Source organism: Hypomesus nipponensis, chromosome 10, assembly GCF_054491055.1.
Source record: "Hypomesus nipponensis isolate SF chromosome 10, ASM5449105v1, whole genome shotgun sequence".
NCBI classification, from domain to species: Eukaryota; Metazoa; Chordata; class Actinopteri; order Osmeriformes; family Osmeridae; genus Hypomesus; species Hypomesus nipponensis.
Window position 1 is genome coordinate 1,015,001 of NC_140370.1, and position 5,000 is coordinate 1,020,000.

Genomic DNA, 5,000 nt, shown 5'->3' on the forward strand with positions numbered 1-5,000 from the left:
AGCTGTTTTCATTTTGACACGAGAGAGAGAGAGAGAGAGAGAGAGACCACCTTGCATTGTCAATTGCTAAATCTGTATATGGATAAGTAGCCTATGGTTGTCAACTTATTTCGTACGGCCATACCAGCCTGGCAACGCCCGATCTCGTCTGATCTCGGAAGCTAAGCAGGGTCGGGCCTGGTTAGTACTTGGATGGGAGACCGCCTGGGAATACCAGGTGCTGTATGCTCTTTTGCTCATTCACTTAGAAACTGACATCTTGCAATATGCACAAGTAGTCCTTCATGAAAGGGGCTGGAAGCTGTTTTCATTTTGACACGAGAGAGAGAGAGAGAGAGAGAGAGAGACCACCTTGCATTGTCAATTGCTAAATCTGTATATGGATAAGTAGCCTATGGTTGTCAACTTATTTCGTACGGCCATACCAGCCTGGCAACGCCCGATCTCGTCTGATCTCGGAAGCTAAGCAGGGTCGGGCCTGGTTAGTACTTGGATGGGAGACCGCCTGGGAATACCAGGTGCTGTATGCTCTTTTGCTCATTCACTTAGAAACTGAAATCTTGCAATATGCACAAGTAGTCCTTCATGAAAGGGGCTGGAAGCTGTTTTCATTTTGACACGAGAGAGAGAGAGAGAGAGAGAGACCACCTTGCATTGTCAATTGCTAAATCTGTATATGGATAAGTAGCCTATGGTTGTCAACTTATTTCGTACGGCCATACCATCCTGGCAACGCCCGATCTCGTCTGATCTCGGAAGCTAAGCAGGGTCGGGCCTGGTTAATACTTGGATGGGAGACCGCCTGGGAATACCAGGTGCTGTATGCTCTTTTGCTCATTCACTTAGAAACTGAAATCTTGCAATATGCACAAGTAGTCCTTCATGAAAGGGGCTGGAAGCTGTTTTCATTTTGACACGAGAGAGAGAGAGAGAGAGAGAGAGAGAGAGAGAGAGACCACCTTGCATTGTCAATTGCTAAATCTGTATATGGATAAGTAGCCTATGGTTGTCAACTTATTTCGTACGGCCATACCAGCCTGGCAACGCCCGATCTCGTCTGATCTCGGAAGCTAAGCAGGGTCGGGCCTGGTTAGTACTTGGATGGGAGACCGCCTGGGAATACCAGGTGCTGTATGCTCTTTTGCTCATTCACTTAGAAACTGAAATCTTGCAATATGCACAAGTAGTCCTTCATGAAAGGGGCTGGAAGCTGTTTTCATTTTGACACGAGAGAGAGAGAGAGAGAGAGACCACCTTGCATTGTCAATTGCTAAATCTGTATATGGATAAGTAGCCTATGGTTGTCAACTTATTTCGTACGGCCATACCAGCCTGGCAACGCCCGATCTCGTCTGATCTCGGAAGCTAAGCAGGGTCGGGCCTGGTTAGTACTTGGATGGGAGACCGCCTTGGAATACCAGGTGCTGTATGCTCTTTTGCTCATTCACTTAGAAACTGACATCTTGCAATATGCACAAGTAGTCCTTCATGAAAGGGGCTGGAAGCTGTTTTCATTTTGACACGAGAGAGAGAGAGAGAGAGAGAGAGAGACCACCTTGCATTGTCAATTGCTAAATCTGTATATGGATAAGTAGCCTATGGTTGTCAACTTATTTCGTACGGCCATACCAGCCTGGCAACGCCCGATCTCGTCTGATCTCGGAAGCTAAGCAGGGTCGGGCCTGGTTAGTACTTGGATGGGAGACCGCCTGGGAATACCAGGTGCTGTATGCTCTTTTGCTCATTCACTTAGAAACTGAAATCTTGCAATATGCACAAGTAGTCCTTCATGAAAGGGGCTGGAAGCTGTTTTCATTTTGACACGAGAGAGAGAGAGAGAGAGAGAGACTACCTTGCATTGTCAATTGCTAAATCTGTATATGGATAAGTAGCCTATGGTTGTCAACTTATTTCGTACGGCCATACCATCCTGGCAACGCCCGATCTCGTCTGATCTCGGAAGCTAAGCAGGGTCGGGCCTGGTTAATACTTGGATGGGAGACCGCCTGGGAATACCAGGTGCTGTATGCTCTTTTGCTCATTCACTTAGAAACTGAAATCTTGCAATATGCACAAGTAGTCCTTCATGAAAGGGGCTGGAAGCTGTTTTCATTTTGACACGAGAGAGAGAGAGAGAGAGAGAGAGAGAGAGACCACCTTGCATTGTCAATTGCTAAATCTGTATATGGATAAGTAGCCTATGGTTGTCAACTTATTTAGTACGGCCATACCAGCCTGGCAACGCCCGATCTCGTCTGATCTCGGAAGCTAAGCAGGGTCGGGCCTGGTTAGTACTTGGATGGGAGACCGCCTGGGAATACCAGGTGCTGTATGCTCTTTTGCTCATTCACTTAGTAACTGAAATCTTGCAATATGCACAAGTAGTCCTTCATGAAAGGGGCTGGAAGCTGTTTTCATTTTGACACGAGAGAGAGAGAGAGAGAGAGAGAGAGAGACCACCTTGCATTGTCAATTGCTAAATCTGTATATGGATAAGTAGCCTATGGTTGTCAACTTATTTCGTACGGCCATACCAGCCTGGCAACGCCCGATCTCGTCTGATCTCGGAAGCTAAGCAGGGTCGGGCCTGGTTAGTACTTGGATGGGAGACCGCCTGGGAATACCAGGTGCTGTATGCTCTTTTGCTCATTCACTTAGAAACTGAAATCTTGCAATATGCACAAGTAGTCCTTCATGAAAGGGGCTGGAAGCTGTTTTCATTTTGACACGAGAGAGAGAGAGAGAGAGAGACCACCTTGCATTGTCAATTGCTAAATCTGTATATGGATAAGTAGCCTATGGTTGTCAACTTATTTCGTACGGCCATACCAGCCTGGCAACGCCCGATCTCGTCTGATCTCGGAAGCTAAGCAGGGTCGGGCCTGGTTAGTACTTGGATGGGAGACCGCCTTGGAATACCAGGTGCTGTATGCTCTTTTGCTCATTCACTTAGAAACTGACATCTTGCAATATGCACAAGTAGTCCTTCATGAAAGGGGCTGGAAGCTGTTTTCATTTTGACACGAGAGAGAGAGAGAGAGAGAGAGAGAGACCACCTTGCATTGTCAATTGCTAAATCTGTATATGGATAAGTAGCCTATGGTTGTCAACTTATTTCGTACGGCCATACCAGCCTGGCAACGCCCGATCTCGTCTGATCTCGGAAGCTAAGCAGGGTCGGGCCTGGTTAGTACTTGGATGGGAGACCGCCTGGGAATACCAGGTGCTGTATGCTCTTTTGCTCATTCACTTAGAAACTGACATCTTGCAATATGCACAAGTAGTCCTTCATGAAAGGGGCTGGAAGCTGTTTTCATTTTGACACGAGAGAGAGAGAGAGAGAGAGAGACTACCTTGCATTGTCAATTGCTAAATCTGTATATGGATAAGTAGCCTATGGTTGTCAACTTATTTCGTACGGCCATACCAGCCTGGCAACGCCCGATCTCGTCTGATCTCGGAAGCTAAGCAGGGTCGGGCCTGGTTAGTACTTGGATGGGAGACCGCCTGGGAATACCAGGTGCTGTATGCTCTTTTGCTCATTCACTTAGAAACTGAAATCTTGCAATATGCACAAGTAGTCCTTCATGAAAGGGGCTGGAAGCTGTTTTCATTTTGACACGAGAGAGAGAGAGAGAGAGAGAGAGAGAGAGACCACCTTGCATTGTCAATTGCTAAATCTGTATATGGATAAGTAGCCTATGGTTGTCAACTTATTTAGTACGGCCATACCAGCCTGGCAACGCCCGATCTCGTCTGATCTCGGAAGCTAAGCAGGGTCGGGCCTGGTTAGTACTTGGATGGGAGACCGCCTGGGAATACCAGGTGCTGTATGCTCTTTTGCTCATTCACTTAGAAACTGAAATCTTGCAATATGCACAAGTAGTCCTTCATGAAAGGGGCTGGAAGCTGTTTTCATTTTGACACGAGAGAGAGAGAGAGAGAGACCACCTTGCATTGTCAATTGCTAAATCTGTATATGGATAAGTAGCCTATGGTTGTCAACTTATTTCGTACGGCCATACCAGCCTGGCAACGCCCGATCTCGTCTGATCTCGGAAGCTAAGCAGGGTCGGGCCTGGTTAGTACTTGGATGGGAGACCGCCTGGGAATACCAGGTGCTGTATGCTCTTTTGCTCATTCACTTAGAAACTGAAATCTTGCAATATGCACAAGTAGTCCTTCATGAAAGGGGCTGGAAGCTGTTTTCATTTTGACACGAGAGAGAGAGAGAGAGAGACCACCTTGCATTGTCAATTGCTAAATCTGTATATGGATAAGTAGCCTATGGTTGTCAACTTATTTCGTACGGCCATACCAGCCTGGCAACGCCCGATCTCGTCTGATCTCGGAAGCTAAGCAGGGTCGGGCCTGGTTAGTACTTGGATGGGAGACCGCCTGGGAATACCAGGTGCTGTATGCTCTTTTGCTCATTCACTTAGAAACTGACATCTTGCAATATGCACAAGTAGTCCTTCATGAAAGGGGCTGGAAGCTGTTTTCATTTTGACACGAGAGAGAGAGAGAGAGAGAGAGACTACCTTGCATTGTCAATTGCTAAATCTGTATATGGATAAGTAGCCTATGGTTGTCAACTTATTTCGTACGGCCATACCAGCCTGGCAACGCCCGATCTCGTCTGATCTCGGAAGCTAAGCAGGGTCGGGCCTGGTTAGTACTTGGATGGGAGACCGCCTGGGAATACCAGGTGCTGTATGCTCTTTTGCTCATTCACTTAGAAACTGAAATCTTGCAATATGCACAAGTAGTCCTTCATGAAAGGGGCTGGAAGCTGTTTTCATTTTGACACGAGAGAGAGAGAGAGAGAGAGAGAGAGAGAGAGACCACCTTGCATTGTCAATTGCTAAATCTGTATATGGATAAGTAGCCTATGGTTGTCAACTTATTTAGTACGGCCATACCAGCCTGGCAACGCCCGATCTCGTCTGATCTCGGAAGCTAAGCAGGGTCGGGCCTGGTTAGTACTTGGATGGGAGACC

At 47.1% G+C, this 5,000-nt stretch overlaps 17 non-coding genes across 17 annotated transcripts in view; all 17 read left to right on the forward strand.

Annotated features, from left to right (window-relative positions):
• The first annotated feature begins 110 nt into the window (after positions 1 to 110).
• On the forward strand, positions 111 to 229 carry LOC146270280 (5S ribosomal RNA). The gene has a single exon (XR_014767297.1). It is a non-coding gene; the product is annotated as a 5S ribosomal RNA (ribosomal RNA).
• A 182-nt stretch (positions 230 to 411) lies between these two features.
• LOC146270281 (5S ribosomal RNA) lies at positions 412 to 530 on the forward strand. Its single transcript, XR_014767298.1, has one exon. It is a non-coding gene; the product is annotated as a 5S ribosomal RNA (ribosomal RNA).
• A 178-nt stretch (positions 531 to 708) lies between these two features.
• On the forward strand, positions 709 to 827 carry LOC146270282 (5S ribosomal RNA). Its single transcript, XR_014767531.1, has one exon. It is a non-coding gene; the product is annotated as a 5S ribosomal RNA (ribosomal RNA).
• A 192-nt stretch (positions 828 to 1,019) lies between these two features.
• LOC146270283 (5S ribosomal RNA) lies at positions 1,020 to 1,138 on the forward strand. The gene has a single exon (XR_014767299.1). It is a non-coding gene; the product is annotated as a 5S ribosomal RNA (ribosomal RNA).
• A 176-nt stretch (positions 1,139 to 1,314) lies between these two features.
• LOC146270284 (5S ribosomal RNA) lies at positions 1,315 to 1,433 on the forward strand. Its single transcript, XR_014767776.1, has one exon. It is a non-coding gene; the product is annotated as a 5S ribosomal RNA (ribosomal RNA).
• Positions 1,434 to 1,615: 182 nt separating this feature from the next.
• On the forward strand, positions 1,616 to 1,734 carry LOC146270285 (5S ribosomal RNA). Its single transcript, XR_014767300.1, has one exon. It is a non-coding gene; the product is annotated as a 5S ribosomal RNA (ribosomal RNA).
• Positions 1,735 to 1,912: 178 nt separating this feature from the next.
• LOC146270286 (5S ribosomal RNA) lies at positions 1,913 to 2,031 on the forward strand. Its single transcript, XR_014767532.1, has one exon. It is a non-coding gene; the product is annotated as a 5S ribosomal RNA (ribosomal RNA).
• Positions 2,032 to 2,217: 186 nt separating this feature from the next.
• Positions 2,218 to 2,336, forward strand: LOC146270287 (5S ribosomal RNA). Its single transcript, XR_014767723.1, has one exon. It is a non-coding gene; the product is annotated as a 5S ribosomal RNA (ribosomal RNA).
• Positions 2,337 to 2,520: 184 nt separating this feature from the next.
• On the forward strand, positions 2,521 to 2,639 carry LOC146270288 (5S ribosomal RNA). Its single transcript, XR_014767301.1, has one exon. It is a non-coding gene; the product is annotated as a 5S ribosomal RNA (ribosomal RNA).
• Positions 2,640 to 2,815: 176 nt separating this feature from the next.
• LOC146270289 (5S ribosomal RNA) lies at positions 2,816 to 2,934 on the forward strand. The gene has a single exon (XR_014767777.1). It is a non-coding gene; the product is annotated as a 5S ribosomal RNA (ribosomal RNA).
• Positions 2,935 to 3,116: 182 nt separating this feature from the next.
• Positions 3,117 to 3,235, forward strand: LOC146270290 (5S ribosomal RNA). The gene has a single exon (XR_014767303.1). It is a non-coding gene; the product is annotated as a 5S ribosomal RNA (ribosomal RNA).
• A 178-nt stretch (positions 3,236 to 3,413) lies between these two features.
• Positions 3,414 to 3,532, forward strand: LOC146270291 (5S ribosomal RNA). The gene has a single exon (XR_014767304.1). It is a non-coding gene; the product is annotated as a 5S ribosomal RNA (ribosomal RNA).
• A 186-nt stretch (positions 3,533 to 3,718) lies between these two features.
• LOC146270292 (5S ribosomal RNA) lies at positions 3,719 to 3,837 on the forward strand. Its single transcript, XR_014767725.1, has one exon. It is a non-coding gene; the product is annotated as a 5S ribosomal RNA (ribosomal RNA).
• Positions 3,838 to 4,011: 174 nt separating this feature from the next.
• On the forward strand, positions 4,012 to 4,130 carry LOC146270293 (5S ribosomal RNA). Its single transcript, XR_014767305.1, has one exon. It is a non-coding gene; the product is annotated as a 5S ribosomal RNA (ribosomal RNA).
• A 174-nt stretch (positions 4,131 to 4,304) lies between these two features.
• Positions 4,305 to 4,423, forward strand: LOC146270294 (5S ribosomal RNA). Its single transcript, XR_014767306.1, has one exon. It is a non-coding gene; the product is annotated as a 5S ribosomal RNA (ribosomal RNA).
• Positions 4,424 to 4,601: 178 nt separating this feature from the next.
• On the forward strand, positions 4,602 to 4,720 carry LOC146270295 (5S ribosomal RNA). Its single transcript, XR_014767307.1, has one exon. It is a non-coding gene; the product is annotated as a 5S ribosomal RNA (ribosomal RNA).
• Positions 4,721 to 4,908: 188 nt separating this feature from the next.
• LOC146270296 (5S ribosomal RNA) overlaps positions 4,909 to 5,000 on the forward strand; it is a 119-nt gene continuing 27 nt past the window's right edge. The window contains exon 1 of the ribosomal RNA XR_014767726.1: positions 4,909 to 5,000. This exon is cut by the window's right edge and continues 27 nt beyond it. This is a non-coding gene — a ribosomal RNA (5S ribosomal RNA).